The sequence below is a fragment of the Pungitius pungitius genome, chromosome 12 (genome assembly GCF_949316345.1).
Source record: "Pungitius pungitius chromosome 12, fPunPun2.1, whole genome shotgun sequence".
NCBI lineage: Eukaryota > Metazoa > Chordata > Actinopteri > Perciformes > Gasterosteidae > Pungitius > Pungitius pungitius.
In genome coordinates, this window is record NC_084911.1 from 15,258,260 (window position 1) to 15,275,577 (window position 17,318).

Below are 17,318 nucleotides of genomic sequence, written 5' to 3' on the forward strand. Positions count from 1 at the left end.
ATTTACAGCTCATCTCTGAGTGTAGGAGACTAAAACTACAAACATTAATACCAAACGACTGACACTATATACACCTACTCTCCTCATTTCTCATCACTTCTTAGGTTTCAAATCATTACTTTGATGCAGGTTCTGATCTGGCCGAGTTTCCTCGATAACATCACCCTGTCTCATGCTTGTTCTGTCCGAACCGGGTGATTGATTGCTGTTTTCCTCAAGCTACGAGTTGGGGCCTTTTCTGACCATCCCGTGACCTTGTGGTGTGTTTAGATTACTCTAATTGACAGGCTCCGGCTGGGGTCTGTCTTTCAAATACCCAACTTGTTTCTCCCAGAAATGTTCTACCACATTTCCACATTTAGTTACAGTTCTTAATAACCTGTTGTTGACCTCATATAGTTAAATCAACATTGGGGTAATAGCTTGGAGTCCTAGAAACTCATTCACATAGAAGTCATTCATGCTTCATTATAACAACTTTATTCACTCTGAAAAAACAGGACAACCAAACAATTTTGATATCTCCAATTGTTGTTTTGTTTGTAAACCTGTTGTTGGATCTACAATCCCTAACTGCACCGACGCTTGTGCGTGTCTCACCCATAAGGGGTGTTAACATATTAATTTATTCTGATTCGTCAAACTAACTGATTTATGTGAACCCCAAATGACACAAAATCATTAAACCATTACAATCAATTTTTATTTTATATCTTTTTCTTTTGCTACGTCTATCTAATTCACTTCTTGCACTGAACTTTTCTAACTGCCTGTGTGAAACTCTGTCGGCATCAATAATCACACAACTTTAAAAGAATTTATCTTCTTTCCACATTGTCTCCCTTTAGCTCCTAGCACTGCGTGTGCTTGTGTGTGTGCTGGCTCCGCAGCCGGCTGCAGCACCCTGCTGGCTGAGTCTCTGTCTCATCATGATAAGGGGCTCCGCAGCTGCAGCCTTCCTGCATCTCTAGTCCCACTCCACTTATTTCTGTTACATGTTTCCTTTTTTAATTTAAATTTTTTCTTTTCATAAATCTCTCATAGATCTTAAATAGACCCAGAGTGCCTACTTTGCATCCATCCCATATCATTATCGTTTCATCTGTTTTCCTCACAGTTTCACAGGTTATTTTATTTGTTCACACATGGCTTTAGAACACCAGAGAAAGGACACAATGCCCAATACTGTGAACCCAATCAAGAAGCTTCTACTGTATTAGAGGAATACAGCGCTCGATTGTTGAGGCTTATAACACCAGTTCACCTATATTGTTTTATTTCTCTCATGTTTGTATCACCATCATTTAACTATGATTTTCCCTTTTACCCTTTAATACATATCCCCACAGATGTGTAATCCGGTCAAACACTTTTCACTGTCAGATTCTCAGTCCTTTTTTTTAAGTCCTGATCCACAGCTTCCAGGTTCGGTAAAACACCAGGAGTTACACCAACCACCCACACATTTCCCAGTATGAAAAATAACAAATCTTTCCCTGTGTCCTTATTTCGTCATCTAATATTCTAACCTGCCAGTCCCCATATCACACTAATGGGGCTGCAGGACCAGAGGTACCTTTCAACTTGGGTTTTCTTCTGACTAATGATTAACATAAATTTAAACCCTGCTCTGATCTAAACTGCCAGTCCACGACATACATACGTGCAACTGCAATCACCAAAGGGACCGTTTCAACTCTGGATTTCTACCGACTAAGAGTCGACCTCAGGGAACTCAAGTAAGCCCCGTCATTCCTTTTTAAACTCTATATAATTACCTAAAGTTCCCTACCCGCTGAGTCCCTACTCTTACACTGAATCGCCAGCCTTACTGCATGCAAACGTAACGATCTGCGATCACCAGGAGGTCCACCAACTTCAATTCTGGATTTCTAATGACTGAGGGTCGACCTTCGATAGCTCAAATGAGCACCGTCGTTCCTTTTTAAACCCTGTATTTAATTAACTAAAGCTCTACCCTATGTCCCTACACTTCCATTAAACCGCCAGTAGGACTGCGATCACCAGAGGGACGCGAACTCTGGATTTCTACTGAGTATATATTTAATTAAATTCCCTACCCTATGGACACTCATTCACTTTCCCTAATGTTGAATTCAATGTGATTATGTGCTTATACTTTACATGTGATCATCAGAAAATTTCGGAATTTAGTTTAAATTTAGTGGTCTTATAGGACAGAGACGTATTCTGCAGTTGACAACAATTATTTTAGATTTGTCCAATCGCAGACTTTTCATTCCTTTAGAACAAAAAGGGGCTCGTCTGCTCACCCATTCTGTAGCGCGCTCCTTTGTTGTCAACGCTGAACCACGCCGCCGGCCTTCTGCCTGTTCCGGAAAACGGATGCCCCCTCGATCTTCATCCAGGTCAGCCAATCACGTCGGGACGTCACCAAAATTGTTAGTAATTTCAAAAAGAGAGGCTCGTGTTCAAAAATTGGAAGCCTGGATGGGGACGTCTGGAAGAATTCAGCCAAACTACTTCTCTCGTTCTGGTAGATTTATTCATCAGATCACAGGTCAAGTATAAGCGCTGCATTTGCAAAGGCAGGAGCAATCCTACCGGCCCGCAGGCCAGAAGAACACACACTCTAACATCAGCAAGAACATCATGTTTTATAACCCAAAAGACAAAGAAAAGATTTCTATTGGCCCTAAGCTGGCGTAGGGGATGAACCTTCTCCCCCCGCCTCTAAGGATCCGGTCACATCCAATGTCCAGACCACCTTGCCTAACGTAAACAAAGAACAATGGTTGAGTGTTGGTTGGGGTGTGGTGTGAACCTCCCTCCTTATCTTACACATCTGCTGGTTGACCCGCTGATCGTGCTTCCTAAATCAGAACAGAAACCGATCCCCTTATCAATAAACACAGAGAAACCTCTGTTTGTCCGTGCGGGTCCCGACTCTTAAATCAAGTCCAGACAGGAACCCCCATCCTGCCAGACTGTCTCTGACTTGAATTCTTCAGCAGGACAGGAAAACAATTTCTAACTCAGCACTAAGAAAAAAGCTTTTGATTATCAAAAGTAAGACTTGGCGTCCGAGTGTTTGGGCCTTTGCTGATTATTGTCACTATCTCCTTGTCTGAAAATTAGGAATAATGGAGGATGCGGGCATCGATCCCGCTACTTCTCGCATGCTAAGCGAGCGCTCTACCATTTGAGCTAATCCCCCTCTACACAGAGCGCTTGGGTGGAATTGCCATAAGGCTGACACTGCATTTAAACGCTTTTAAAACCTCCCAGGACAATGAAAACATGCTACGATAATGATCAAATTATGCCGCAAGATCCTATTAAACAAGACGAGGTGGCCGAGTGGTTAAGGCGATGGACTGCTAATCCATTGTGCTCTGCACGCATGGGTTCGAATCCCATTCTCGTCGCATTCCTCTTCTATTTGACCAAATAAATTTACAAGTCACCACCACGAAATTCACATCTGTTGCCCTAGTTCCAATTTGGTTGGAGCAAAGGGCTCAGATTGTCAAAACCTCATCCAAAGCCAACCCTGTAATGTAACAGAGGATTCTTCTCCACCCATCAACATACGTTTTTACAACACCTTTAAGGTGATTGAGAAAAATGATTTGGTCAATTAGAGGGTCGAAATCAACTAAATGTTCCTAAAAACGTAGAGTAAAGTAAGACTTGGCGTCCGAGTGTTTGGGCCTTTGCTGATTATTGTCACTATCTCCTTGTCTGAAAATTAGGAATAATGGAGGATGCGGGCATCGATCCCGCTACTTCTCGCATGCCAAGCGAGCGCTCTACCATTTGAGCTAATCCCCCTCTACACAGAGCGCTTGGGTGGAATTGCCATAAGGCTGACACTGCATTTAAACGCTTTTAAAACCTCCCAGGACAATGAAAACATGCTACGATAATGATCAAATTATGCCGCAAGATCCTATTAAACAAGACGAGGTGGCCGAGTGGTTAAGGCGATGGACTGCTAATCCATTGTCCTCTGCACGCATGGGTTCGAATCCCATTCTCGTCGCATTCCTCTTCTATTTGACCAAATAAATTTACAAGTCACCACCACGAAATTCACATCTGTTGCACTAGTTCCAATTTGGTTGGAGCAAAGGGCTCAGATTGTCAAAACCTCATCCAAAGCCAACCCTGTAATGTAACAGAGGATTCTTCTCCACCCATCAACATACGTTTTTACAACACCTTTAAGGTGATTGAGAAAAATGATTTGGTCAATTAGAGGGTCGAAATCAACTAAATGTTCCTAAAAACGTAGAGTAAAGTAAGACTTGGCGTCCGAGTGTTTAGGCCTTTGCTGATTATTGTCACTATCTTCTTGTCTGAAAATTAGGAATAATGGAGGATGCGGGCATCAATCCCGCTACTTCTCGCATGCTAAGCGAGCGCTCTACCATTTGAGCTAATCCCCCTCTACACAAAGCCCTTGGCTGGAATTGCCATAAGGCTGACACTGCATTTAAACGCTTTTAAAACCTCCCAGGACAATGAAAACATGCTACGATAATGATCAAATTATGCCGCAAGATCCTATTAAACAAGACGAGGTGGCCGAGTGGTTAAGGCGATGGACTGCTAATCCATTGTGCTCTGCACGCATGGGTTCGAATCCCATTCTCGTCGCATTCCTCTTCTATTTGACCAAATAAATTTACAAGTCACCACCATGAAATTCACATCTGTTGCCCTAGTTCCAATTTGGTTGGAGCAAAGGGCTCAGATTGTCAAAACCTCATCCAAAGCCAACCCTGTAATGTAACAGAGGATTCTTCTCCACCCATCAACATACGTTTTTACAACACCTTTAAGGTGATTGAGAAAAATGATTTGGTCAATAAGACGGTCGAAATCAACTAAATGTTTGTAAAAACGTAGTGTGAAGCAAGACTTGGCGGCCGAATGTTTGGGCCTTTGCTGATTATTGTCACTATCTCTACAAATTAGGAATAATGGAGAATGCAGGCATTGATCCCGCTACTTCTCGCATGCTAAGCGAGCGCTCTACCATTTGAGCTAATCCCCCTCTACACAGAGCGCTTGGGTGGAATTGCCATAAGGCTGACACTGCATTTAAACGCTTTTAAAACCTCCCAGGACAATGAAAACATGCTACGATAATTATCAAATTATGCCGCAAGCTCAGACCAAACAAGACGAGGTGGCCGAGTGGTTAAGGCGATGGACTGCTAATCTATTGTGCTCTGCACGCATGGGTTCGAATCCCATTCTCGTTGCATTCCACTTTGATTTGACCAAATACATTTACAAGTCACCACCACAAAATTCACATCTGTTGCCCTAGTTCCAATTTGGTTGGAGCAAAGGGCTCAGATTGTCAAGACCTCATCCAAAGCCAACCCTGTAATGCAACAAAGGATTCCAATTCCAAGCTATCTTTTTTCATTTAATCTTATTGTTTTCCACCAGTCACAGGCAAAATGTCTTCAAACTCACTTGAAGAATGCTCCTGTTGATCACAACACCTCTCCTATGGTTAGCAAGCGCTCCACAATTTGAGCTAGTTTCCCTCTGCATCTAGGTAGGATAAACATAGCTGCTCTTCTCCACCCCTCAACATACATTTTTACAACACCTTTAAGGTGATTGAGAAAAATGATTTGGTCAATTAGAGGGTCGAAATCAACTAAATGTTCCTAAAAACGTAGTGTAAAGTAAGACTTGGCGTCCGAGTGTTTGGGCCTTTGCTGATTATTGTCACTATCTCCTTGTCTGAAAATTAGGAATAATGGAGGATGCGGGCATCGATCCTGCTACTTCTCGCATGCTAAGCGAGCGCTCTACCATTTGAGCTAATCCCCCTCTACTCAAAGCCCTTGGGTCGAATTGCCATAAGGCTGACACTGCATTTAAACGCTTTTAAAACCTCCCAGGACAATGAAAACATGCTACGATAATTATCGAATTATGCCGCAAGCTCAGACCAAACAAGACGAGGTGGCCGAGTGGTTAAGGCGATGGACTGCTAATCCATTGTGCTCTGCACGCATGGGTTCGAATCCCAATCTCGTCGCATTCCTCTTCTTTTTGACCAAATACATTTACAAGTCACCACCACGAAATTCACATCTGTTGCCCTAGTTCCTATTTGGTTGGAGCAAAGGGCTCAGATTGTCAAGACCTCATCTAAAGCCAACCCTGTAATGTAACAGAGTATTCTTCTCAACCCATCAACATACGTTTTTACAACACCTTTAAGGTGATTGAGAAAAATTGTTTGGTCAATAAGACGGTCGAAATCAACTAAATGTTCGTAAAAACCTAGTCTAAAGTAAGACTTGGCGGCCGAGTGTTTTGGCCTTTGCTGATTATTGTCACTATCTCCTTGTCTGAAAATTAGGAATAATGGAGGATGCGGGCATCGATCCCACTACTTCTCGCATGCTAAGCGAGCGCTCTACCATTTGAGCTAATCCCCCTCTACTCAAAGCCCTTGGGTCGAATTGCCATAAGGCTGACACTGCATTTAAACGCTTTTAAAACCTCCCAGGACAATGAAAACATGCTACGATAATTATCGAATTATGCCGCAAGCTCAGACCAAACAAGACGAGGTGGCCGAGTGGTTAAGGCGATGGACTGCTAATCCATTGTGCTCTGCACGCATGGGTTCGAATCCCATTCTCGTCGCATTCCTCTTCTTTTTGACCAAATACATTTACAAGTCACCACCACGAAATTCACATCTGTTGCCCTAGTTCCTATTTGGTTGGAGCAAAGGGCTCAGATTGTCAAGACCTCATCTAAAGCCAACCCTGTAATGTAACAGAGTATTCTTCTCAACCCATCAACATACGTTTTTACAACACCTTTAAGGTGATTGAGAAAAATTGTTTGGTCAATAAGACGGTCGAAATCAACTAAATGTTCGTAAAAACCTAGTCTAAAGTAAGACTTGGCGGCCGAGTGTTTTGGCCTTTGCTGATTATTGTCACTATCTCCTTGTCTGAAAATTAGGAATAATGGAGGATGCGGGCATCGATCCCACTACTTCTCGCATGCTAAGCGAGCGCTCTACCATTTGAGCTAATCCCCCTCTACACAGAGCGCTTGGGTCGAATTGCCATAAGGCTGACACTGCATTTTAACACTTTTAAAACCTCCCAGGACAATGAAAACATGCTACGATAATTACCATAAAATGCCGCAAGCTCAGACCAAACAAGACGAGGTGGCCGAGTGGTTAAGGCGATGAACTGCTAATCCATTGTGCTCTGCACGCATGGGTTCGAATCCCATTCTCGTCGCATTCCTCTTCTTTTTGACCAAATACATTTACAAGTCACCACCACGAAATTCACATCTGTTGCCCTAGTTCCAATTTGGTTGGAGCAAAGGGCTCAGATTGTCAAGACCTCATCTAAAGCCAACCCTGTAATGTAACAGAGTATTCTTCTCAACCCATCAACATACGTTTTTACAACACCTTTAAGGTGATTGAGAAACATTGTTTGGTCAATAAGACGGTCGAAATCAACTAAATGTTTGTAAAAACCTAGTCTAAAGTAAGACTTGGCGGCCGAGTGTTTTGGCCTTTGCTGATTATTGTCACTATCTCCTTGTCTGAAAATTAGGAATAATGGAGGATGCGGGCATCGATCCCGCTACTTCTCGCATGCTAAGCGAGCGCTCTACTATTTGAGCTAATCCCCCTCTACACAGAGCGCTTGGGTCGAATTGCCATAAGGCTGACACTGCATTTAAACGCTTTTAAAACCTCCTAGGACAATGAAAACATGCTACGATAATTACCATAAAATGCCGCAAACTCAGACCAAACAAGACGAGGTGGCCGAGTGGTTAAGGCGATGGACTGCTAATCCATTGTGCTCTGCACGCATGGGTTCGAATCCCATTCTCGTCGCATTCCTCTTCTTTTTGACCAAATACATTTACAAGTCACCACCACGAAATTCACATCTGTTGCCCTAGTTCCAATTTGGTTGGAGCAAAGGGCTCAGATTGTCAAGACCTCATCTAAAGCCAACCCTGTAATGTAACAGAGTATTCTTCTCAACCCATCAACATACGTTTTTACAACACCTTTAAGGTGATTGAGAAACATTGTTTGGTCAATAAGACGGTCGAAATCAACTAAATGTTTGTAAAAACCTAGTCTAAAGTAAGACTTGGCGGCCGAGTGTTTTGGCCTTTGCTGATTATTGTCACTATCTCCTTGTCTGAAAATTAGGAATAATGGAGGATGCGGGCATCGATTCCGCTACTTCTCGCATGCTAAGCGAGCGCTCTACCATTTGAGCTAATCCCCCTCTACACAGAGCACTTGGGTCGAATTGCCATAAGGCTGACACTGCATTTTAACACTTTTAAAACCTCCCAGGACAATAAAAACATGCTACGATGATTATCAAATTATGCCGCAAGCTCCTATTAAACAAGACTTGGCGGCCGAGTGTTTTGGCCTTTGCTGATTATTGTCACTATCTCCTTGTCTAAAAATTAGGAATAATGGAGAATGCGGGCATCGATCCCGCTACTTCTCGCATGCTAAGCGAGCGCTCTACCATTTGAGCTAATCCCCCTCTACACAGAGCGCTTGGGTCGAATTGCCATAAGCCTGACACTGCATTTAAACGCTTTTAAAACCTCCTAGGACAATGAAAACATGCTACGATAATTACCATAAAATGCCGCAAGCTCAGACCAAACAAGACGAGGTGGCCGAGTGGTTAAGGCGATGGACTGCTAATCCATTGTGCTCTGCACGCATGGGTTCGAATCCCATTCTCGTCGCATTCCACTTTTATTTGACCAAATACATTTACAAGTCACCACCACGAAATTCACATCTGTTGCCCTAGTTCCAATTTTGTTGGAGCAAAGGGCTCAGATTGTCAAGACCTCATCTAAAGCCAACCCTGTAATGTAACAGAGTATTCTTCTCAACCCATCAACATACGTTTTTACAACACCTTTAAGGTGATTGAGAAACATTGTTTGGTCAATAAGACGGTCGAAATCAACTAAATGTTTGTAAAAACCTAGTCTAAAGTAAGACTTGGCGGCCGAGTGTTTTGGCCTTTGCTGATTATTGTCACTATCTCCTTGTCTGAAAATTAGGAATAATGGAGGATGCGGGCATCGATCCCGCTACTTCTCGCATGCTAAGCGAGCGCTCTACCATTTGAGCTAACCCCCCTCTACGCAGAGCGCGTGGGTCGAATTGCCATAAGGCTGACTCTGCATTTAAACACTTTTAAACCCTCCCAGGACAATGAACACATGCTACGATTATTATCAAATTATGCCGCAAGCTCAGACCAAACAAGACGAGGTGGCCGAGTGGTTAAGGCGATGGACTGCTAATCCATTGTGCTCTGCACGCATGGGTTCGAATCCAATTCTCGTTGCATTCCTCTTCTATTTGACCAAATACATTTACAAGTCACCACCACGAAATTCACATCTGTTGCCCTAGTTCCAATTTGGTTGGAGCAAAGGGCTCAGATTGTCAAGACCTCATCTAAAGCCAACCCTGTAATGTAACAGAGTAATCTTCTCAACCCATCAACATACGTTTTTACAACACCTTTAAGGTGATTGAGAAACATTGTTTGGTCAATAAGACGGTCGAAATCAACTAAATGTTTGTAAAAACCTAGTCTAAAGTAAGACTTGGCGGCCGAGTGTTTTGGCCTTTGCTGATTATTGTCACTATCTCCTTGTCTAAAAATTAGGAATAATGGAGGATGCGGGCATTGATCCCGCTACTTCTCGCATGCTAAGCGAGCGCTCTACCATTTGAGCTAATCCCCCTCTACACAGAGCGCTTGGGTCGAATTGCCATAAGGCTGACACTGCATTTAAACACTTTTAAACCCTCCCAGGACAATGAACACATGCTACGATTATTATCAAATTATGCCGCAAGCTCAGACCAAACAAGACGAGGTGGCCGAGTGGTTAAGGCGATGGACTGCTAATCCATTGTGCTCTGCACGCATGGGTTCGAATCCCATTCTCGTCGCATTCCACTTTTATTTGACCAAATACATTTACAAGTCACCACCACGAAATTCACATCTGTTGCCCTAGTTCCAATTTGGTTGGAGCAAAGGGCTCAGATTTTCCACACCTCATCTAAAGCCAACCCTGTAATGTAACAGAGGATTCTTCTCAACCCATCAACATACGTTTTTACAACACCTTTAAGTTGATTGAGAAAGATTGTTTAGTCAATAAGACGGTCGAAATCAACTAAATGTTCGTAAAAACCTAGTCTAAAGTAAGACTTGGCAGCCGAGTGTTTTGGCCTTTGCTGATTATTGCCACTATCTCCTTGTCTAAAAATTAGAAATAATGGAGAATGCGGGCATCGATCCCGCTACTTCTCGCATGCTAAGCGAGCGCTCTACCATTTGAGCTAATCCCCCTCTACACAGAGCGCTTGGGTCGAATTGCCATAAGGCTGACACTGCATTTAAACACTTTTAAAAACTCCCAGGACAATGAACACCTGCTACGATAATTACCATAAAATGCCGCAAGCTCAGACCAAACAAGACTTGGCGGCCGAGTGTTTTGGCCTTTGCTGATTATTGTCACTATCTCCTTGTCTGAAAATTAGGAATAATGGAGGATGCGGGCATCGATCCCGCTACTTCTCGCATGCTAAGCGAGCGCTCTACCATTTGAGCTAACCCCCCTCTACTCAGAGCGCGTGGGTCGAATTGCCATAAGGCTGACACTGCATTTAAACACTTTTAAACCCTCCCAGGACAATGAACACATGCTACGATTATTATCAAATTATGCCGCAAGCTCAGACCAAACAAGACGAGGTGGCCGAGTGGTTAAGGCGATGGACTGCTAATCCATTGTGCTCTGCACGCATGGGTTCGAATCCCATTCTCGTCGCATTCCACTTTTATTTGACCAAATACATTTACAAGTCACCACCACGAAATTCACATCTGTTGCCCTAGTTCCAATTTGGTTGGAGCAAAGGGCTCAGATTTTCCACACCTCATCTAAAGCCAACCCTGTAATGTAACAGAGGATTCTTCTCAACCCATCAACATACGTTTTTACAACACCTTTAAGTTGATTGAGAAAGATTGTTTAGTCAATAAGACGGTCGAAATCAACTAAATGTTCGTAAAAACCTAGTCTAAAGTAAGACTTGGCAGCCGAGTGTTTTGGCCTTTGCTGATTATTGCCACTATCTCCTTGTCTAAAAATTAGAAATAATGGAGAATGCGGGCATCGATCCCGCTACTTCTCGCATGCTAAGCGAGCGCTCTACCATTTGAGCTAATCCCCCTCTACACAGAGCGCTTGGGTCGAATTGCCATAAGGCTGACACTGCATTTAAACACTTTTAAAAACTCCCAGGACAATGAACACCTGCTACGATAATTACCATAAAATGCCGCAAGCTCAGACCAAACAAGACTTGGCGGCCGAGTGTTTTGGCCTTTGCTGATTATTGTCACTATCTCCTTGTCTGAAAATTAGGAATAATGGAGGATGCGGGCATCGATCCCGCTACTTCTCGCATGCTAAGCGAGCGCTCTACCATTTGAGCTAACCCCCCTCTACTCAGAGCGCGTGGGTCGAATTGCCATAAGGCTGACACTGCATTTAAACACTTTTAAACCCTCCCAGGACAATGAACACATGCTACGATTATTATCAAATTATGCCGCAAGCTCAGACCAAACAAGACGAGGTGGCCGAGTGGTTAAGGCGATGGACTGCTAATCCATTGTGCTCTGCACGCATGGGTTCGAATCCCATTCTCGTCGCATTCCACTTTTATTTGACCAAATACATTTACAAGTCACCACCACGAAATTCACATCTGTTGCCCTAGTTCCAATTTGGTTGGAGCAAAGGGCTCAGATTGTCCACACCTCATCTAAAGCCAACCCTGTAATGTAACAGAGTATTCTTCTCAACCCATCAACATACATTTTTACAACACCTTTAAGGTGATTTAGAAAAATTGTTTGGTCAATAAGACGGTCGAAATCAACTAAATGTTCGTAAAAACCTAGTCTAAAGTAAGACTTGGCGGCCGAGTGTTTTGGCCTTTGCTGATTATTGTCACTATCTCCTTGTCTGAAAATTAGGAATAATGGAGGATGCGGGCATCGATCCCACTACTTCTCGCATGCTAAGCGAGCGCTCTACCATTTGAGCTAATCCCCCTCTACACAGAGCGCTTGGGTCGAATTGCCATAAGGCTGACACTGCATTTAAACACTTTTAAACCCTCCCAGGACAATGAACACATGCTACGATTATTATCAAATTATGCCGCAAGCTCAGACCAAACAAGAGGAGGTGGCCGAGTGGTTAAGGCGATGGACTGCTAATCCATTGTGCTCTGCACGCATGGGTTCGAATCCCATTCTCGTCGCATTCCTCTTCTTTTTGACCAAATACATTTACAAGTCACCACCACGAAATTCACATCTGTTGCCCTAGTTCCAATTTGGTTGGAGCAAAGGGCTCAGATTGTCAAGACCTCATCTAAAGCCAACCCTGTAATGTAACAGAGTATTCTTCTCAACCCATCAACATACGTTTTTACAACACCTTTAAGGTGATTGAGAAACATTGTTTGGTCAATAAGACGGTCGAAATCAACTAAATGTTTGTAAAAACCTAGTCTAAAGTAAGACTTGGCGGCCGAGTGTTTTGGCCTTTGCTGATTATTGTCACTATCTCCTTGTCTGAAAATTAGGAATAATGGAGGATGCGGGCATCGATCCCGCTTCTTCTCGCATGCTAAGCGAGCGCTCTACCATTTGAGCTAATCCCCCTCTACACAGAGCGCTTGGGTCGAATTGCCATAAGGCTGACACTGCATTTAAACACTTTTAAACCCTCCCAGGACAATGAACACATCCTACGATTATTATCAAATTATGCCGCAAGCTCAGACCAAACAAGACGAGGTGGCCGAGTGGTTAAGGCGATGGACTGCTAATCCATTGTGCTCTGCACGCATGGGTTCGAATCCCATTCTCGTCGCATTCCTCTTCTTTTTGACCAAATACATTTACAAGTCACCACCACGAAATTCACATCTGTTGCCCTAGTTCCAATTTGGTTGGAGCAAAGGGCTCAGATTGTCAAGACCTCATCTAAAGCCAACCCTGTAATGTAACAGAGTATTCTTCTCAACCCATCAACATACGTTTTTACAACACCTTTAAGGTGATTGAGAAACATTGTTTGGTCAATAAGACGGTCGAAATCAACTAAATGTTTGTAAAAACCTAGTCTAAAGTAAGACTTGGCGGCCGAGTGTTTTGGCCTTTGCTGATTATTGTCACTATCTCCTTGTCTGAAAATTAGGAATAATGGAGGATGCGGGCATCGATCCCGCTACTTCTCGCATGCTAAGCGAGCGCTCTACCATTTGAGCTAATCCCCCTCTACACAGAGCGCTTGGGTCGAATTGCCATAAGGCTGACACTGCATTTTAACACTTTTAAAACCTCCCAGGACAATAAAAACATGCTACGATAATTACCATAAAATGCCGCAAGCTCCTATTAAACAAGACTTGGCGGCCGAGTGTTTTGGCCTTTGCTGATTATTGTCACTATCTCCTTGTCTGAAAATTAGGAATAATGGAGGATGCGGGCATCGATCCCGCTACTTCTCGCATGCTAAGCGAGCGCTCTACCATTTGAGCTAACCCCCCTCTACGCAGAGCGCGTGGGTCGAATTGCCATAAGGCTGACTCTGCATTTAAACACTTTTAAACCCTCCCAGGACAATGAACACATGCTACGATTATTATCAAATTATGCCGCAAGCTCAGACCAAACAAGACGAGGTGGCCGAGTGGTTAAGGCGATGGACTGCTAATCCATTGTGCTCTGCACGCATGGGTTCGAATCCAATTCTCGTTGCATTCCTCTTCTATTTGACCAAATACATTTACAAGTCACCACCACGAAATTCACATCTGTTGCCCTAGTTCCAATTTGGTTGGAGCAAAGGGCTCAGATTGTCAAGACCTCATCTAAAGCCAACCCTGTAATGTAACAGAGTAATCTTCTCAACCCATCAACATACGTTTTTACAACACCTTTAAGGTGATTGAGAAACATTGTTTGGTCAATAAGACGGTCGAAATCAACTAAATGTTTGTAAAAACCTAGTCTAAAGTAAGACTTGGCGGCCGAGTGTTTTGGCCTTTGCTGATTATTGTCACTATCTCCTTGTCTAAAAATTAGGAATAATGGAGGATGCGGGCATTGATCCCGCTACTTCTCGCATGCTAAGCGAGCGCTCTACCATTTGAGCTAATCCCCCTCTACACAGAGCGCTTGGGTCGAATTGCCATAAGGCTGACACTGCATTTAAACACTTTTAAACCCTCCCAGGACAATGAACACATGCTACGATTATTATCAAATTATGCCGCAAGCTCAGACCAAACAAGACGAGGTGGCCGAGTGGTTAAGGCGATGGACTGCTAATCCATTGTGCTCTGCACGCATGGGTTCGAATCCCATTCTCGTCGCATTCCACTTTTATTTGACCAAATACATTTACAAGTCACCACCACGAAATTCACATCTGTTGCCCTAGTTCCAATTTGGTTGGAGCAAAGGGCTCAGATTTTCCACACCTCATCTAAAGCCAACCCTGTAATGTAACAGAGGATTCTTCTCAACCCATCAACATACGTTTTTACAACACCTTTAAGTTGATTGAGAAAGATTGTTTAGTCAATAAGACGGTCGAAATCAACTAAATGTTCGTAAAAACCTAGTCTAAAGTAAGACTTGGCAGCCGAGTGTTTTGGCCTTTGCTGATTATTGCCACTATCTCCTTGTCTAAAAATTAGAAATAATGGAGAATGCGGGCATCGATCCCGCTACTTCTCGCATGCTAAGCGAGCGCTCTACCATTTGAGCTAATCCCCCTCTACACAGAGCGCTTGGGTCGAATTGCCATAAGGCTGACACTGCATTTAAACACTTTTAAAAACTCCCAGGACAATGAACACCTGCTACGATAATTACCATAAAATGCCGCAAGCTCAGACCAAACAAGACTTGGCGGCCGAGTGTTTTGGCCTTTGCTGATTATTGTCACTATCTCCTTGTCTGAAAATTAGGAATAATGGAGGATGCGGGCATCGATCCCGCTACTTCTCGCATGCTAAGCGAGCGCTCTACCATTTGAGCTAACCCCCCTCTACTCAGAGCGCGTGGGTCGAATTGCCATAAGGCTGACACTGCATTTAAACACTTTTAAACCCTCCCAGGACAATGAACACATGCTACGATTATTATCAAATTATGCCGCAAGCTCAGACCAAACAAGACGAGGTGGCCGAGTGGTTAAGGCGATGGACTGCTAATCCATTGTGCTCTGCACGCATGGGTTCGAATCCCATTCTCGTCGCATTCCACTTTTATTTGACCAAATACATTTACAAGTCACCACCACGAAATTCACATCTGTTGCCCTAGTTCCAATTTGGTTGGAGCAAAGGGCTCAGATTTTCCACACCTCATCTAAAGCCAACCCTGTAATGTAACAGAGGATTCTTCTCAACCCATCAACATACGTTTTTACAACACCTTTAAGTTGATTGAGAAAGATTGTTTAGTCAATAAGACGGTCGAAATCAACTAAATGTTCGTAAAAACCTAGTCTAAAGTAAGACTTGGCAGCCGAGTGTTTTGGCCTTTGCTGATTATTGCCACTATCTCCTTGTCTAAAAATTAGAAATAATGGAGAATGCGGGCATCGATCCCGCTACTTCTCGCATGCTAAGCGAGCGCTCTACCATTTGAGCTAATCCCCCTCTAGACAGAGCGCTTGGGTCGAATTGCCATAAGGCTGACACTGCATTTAAACGCTTTTAAAACCTCCCAGGACAATGAACACCTGCTACGATAATTACCATAAAATGCCGCAAGCTCAGACCAAACAAGACTTGGCGGCCGAGTGTTTTGGCCTTTGCTGATTATTGTCACTATCTCCTTGTCTGAAAATTAGGAATAATGGAGGATGCGGGCATCGATCCCGCTACTTCTCGCATGCTAAGCGAGCGCTCTACCATTTGAGCTAACCCCCCTCTACGCAGAGCGCGTGGGTCGAATTGCCATAAGGCTGACACTGCATTTAAACACTTTTAAACCCTCCCAGGACAATGAACACATGCTACGATTATTATCAAATTATGCCGCAAGCTCAGACCAAACAAGACGAGGTGGCCGAGTGGTTAAGGCGATGGACTGCTAATCCATTGTGCTCTGCACGCATGGGTTCGAATCCCATTCTCGTCGCATTCCACTTTTATTTGACCAAATACATTTACAAGTCACCACCACGAAATTCACATCTGTTGCCCTAGTTCCAATTTGGTTGGAGCAAAGGGCTCAGATTGTCCACACCACATCTAAAGCCAACCCTGTAATGTAACAGAGTATTCTTCTCAACCCATCAACATACATTTTTACAACACCTTTAAGGTGATTGAGAAAAATTGTTTGGTCAATAAGACGGTCGAAATCAACTAAATGTTCGTAAAAACCTAGTCTAAAGTAAGACTTGGCAGCCGAGTGTTTTGGCCTTTGCTGATTATTGTCACTATCTCCTTGTCTGAAAATTAGGAATAATAGAGGATGCGGGCATCGATCCCGCTTCTTCTCGCATGCTAAGCGAGCGCTCTACCATTTGAGCTAACCCCCCTCTACGCAGAGCGTGTGGGTCGAATTGCCATAAGGCTGACACTGCATTTAAACACTTTTAAACCCTCCCAGGACAATGAACACATGCTACGATTATTATCAAATTATGCCGCAAGCTCAGACCAAACAAGACGAGGTGGCCGAGTGGTTAAGGCGATGGACTGCTAATCCATTGTGCTCTGCACGCATGGGTTCGAATCCCATTCTCGTCGCATTCCACTTTTATTTGACCAAATACATTTACAAGTCACCACCACGAAATTCACATCTGTTGCCCTAGTTCCAATTTGGTTGGAGCAAAGGGCTCAGATTTTCCACACCTCATCTAAAGCCAACCCTGTAATGTAACAGAGGATTCTTCTCAACCCATCAACATACGTTTTTACAACACCTTTAAGTTGATTGAGAAAGATTGTTTAGTCAATAAGACGGTCGAAATCAACTAAATGTTCGTAAAAACCTAGTCTAAAGTAAGACTTGGCAGCCGAGTGTTTTGGCCTTTGCTGATTATTGCCACTATATCCTTGTCTAAAAATTAGAAATAATGGAGAATGCGGGCATCGATCCCGCTACTTCTCGCATGCT

General features: G+C 43.5%; 20 non-coding genes across 20 annotated transcripts; all 20 read left to right on the forward strand.

The window, feature by feature from the left end:
* Nucleotides 1-3,328: 3,328 nt before the first annotated feature.
* trnas-gcu (transfer RNA serine (anticodon GCU)) lies at nt 3,329-3,410 on the forward strand. Its single transcript has one exon. It is a non-coding gene; the product is annotated as a tRNA-Ser (tRNA).
* Nucleotides 3,411-3,945: 535 nt separating this feature from the next.
* On the forward strand, nt 3,946-4,027 carry trnas-gcu (transfer RNA serine (anticodon GCU)). The gene has a single exon. It is a non-coding gene; the product is annotated as a tRNA-Ser (tRNA).
* A 535-nt stretch (nt 4,028-4,562) lies between these two features.
* trnas-gcu (transfer RNA serine (anticodon GCU)) lies at nt 4,563-4,644 on the forward strand. Its single transcript has one exon. It is a non-coding gene; the product is annotated as a tRNA-Ser (tRNA).
* A 529-nt stretch (nt 4,645-5,173) lies between these two features.
* Nucleotides 5,174-5,255, forward strand: trnas-gcu (transfer RNA serine (anticodon GCU)). Its single transcript has one exon. It is a non-coding gene; the product is annotated as a tRNA-Ser (tRNA).
* A 715-nt stretch (nt 5,256-5,970) lies between these two features.
* Nucleotides 5,971-6,052, forward strand: trnas-gcu (transfer RNA serine (anticodon GCU)). The gene has a single exon. It is a non-coding gene; the product is annotated as a tRNA-Ser (tRNA).
* Nucleotides 6,053-6,587: 535 nt separating this feature from the next.
* On the forward strand, nt 6,588-6,669 carry trnas-gcu (transfer RNA serine (anticodon GCU)). Its single transcript has one exon. It is a non-coding gene; the product is annotated as a tRNA-Ser (tRNA).
* A 535-nt stretch (nt 6,670-7,204) lies between these two features.
* On the forward strand, nt 7,205-7,286 carry trnas-gcu (transfer RNA serine (anticodon GCU)). Its single transcript has one exon. It is a non-coding gene; the product is annotated as a tRNA-Ser (tRNA).
* Nucleotides 7,287-7,821: 535 nt separating this feature from the next.
* On the forward strand, nt 7,822-7,903 carry trnas-gcu (transfer RNA serine (anticodon GCU)). The gene has a single exon. It is a non-coding gene; the product is annotated as a tRNA-Ser (tRNA).
* Nucleotides 7,904-8,711: 808 nt separating this feature from the next.
* On the forward strand, nt 8,712-8,793 carry trnas-gcu (transfer RNA serine (anticodon GCU)). The gene has a single exon. It is a non-coding gene; the product is annotated as a tRNA-Ser (tRNA).
* Nucleotides 8,794-9,328: 535 nt separating this feature from the next.
* On the forward strand, nt 9,329-9,410 carry trnas-gcu (transfer RNA serine (anticodon GCU)). The gene has a single exon. It is a non-coding gene; the product is annotated as a tRNA-Ser (tRNA).
* Nucleotides 9,411-9,945: 535 nt separating this feature from the next.
* trnas-gcu (transfer RNA serine (anticodon GCU)) lies at nt 9,946-10,027 on the forward strand. The gene has a single exon. It is a non-coding gene; the product is annotated as a tRNA-Ser (tRNA).
* Nucleotides 10,028-10,835: 808 nt separating this feature from the next.
* Nucleotides 10,836-10,917, forward strand: trnas-gcu (transfer RNA serine (anticodon GCU)). Its single transcript has one exon. It is a non-coding gene; the product is annotated as a tRNA-Ser (tRNA).
* An 808-nt stretch (nt 10,918-11,725) lies between these two features.
* trnas-gcu (transfer RNA serine (anticodon GCU)) lies at nt 11,726-11,807 on the forward strand. Its single transcript has one exon. It is a non-coding gene; the product is annotated as a tRNA-Ser (tRNA).
* Nucleotides 11,808-12,342: 535 nt separating this feature from the next.
* On the forward strand, nt 12,343-12,424 carry trnas-gcu (transfer RNA serine (anticodon GCU)). The gene has a single exon. It is a non-coding gene; the product is annotated as a tRNA-Ser (tRNA).
* Nucleotides 12,425-12,959: 535 nt separating this feature from the next.
* Nucleotides 12,960-13,041, forward strand: trnas-gcu (transfer RNA serine (anticodon GCU)). The gene has a single exon. It is a non-coding gene; the product is annotated as a tRNA-Ser (tRNA).
* An 808-nt stretch (nt 13,042-13,849) lies between these two features.
* trnas-gcu (transfer RNA serine (anticodon GCU)) lies at nt 13,850-13,931 on the forward strand. The gene has a single exon. It is a non-coding gene; the product is annotated as a tRNA-Ser (tRNA).
* A 535-nt stretch (nt 13,932-14,466) lies between these two features.
* trnas-gcu (transfer RNA serine (anticodon GCU)) lies at nt 14,467-14,548 on the forward strand. The gene has a single exon. It is a non-coding gene; the product is annotated as a tRNA-Ser (tRNA).
* An 808-nt stretch (nt 14,549-15,356) lies between these two features.
* Nucleotides 15,357-15,438, forward strand: trnas-gcu (transfer RNA serine (anticodon GCU)). Its single transcript has one exon. It is a non-coding gene; the product is annotated as a tRNA-Ser (tRNA).
* An 808-nt stretch (nt 15,439-16,246) lies between these two features.
* On the forward strand, nt 16,247-16,328 carry trnas-gcu (transfer RNA serine (anticodon GCU)). Its single transcript has one exon. It is a non-coding gene; the product is annotated as a tRNA-Ser (tRNA).
* Nucleotides 16,329-16,863: 535 nt separating this feature from the next.
* trnas-gcu (transfer RNA serine (anticodon GCU)) lies at nt 16,864-16,945 on the forward strand. The gene has a single exon. It is a non-coding gene; the product is annotated as a tRNA-Ser (tRNA).
* The last annotated feature ends 373 nt before the right edge of the window (nt 16,946-17,318 follow it).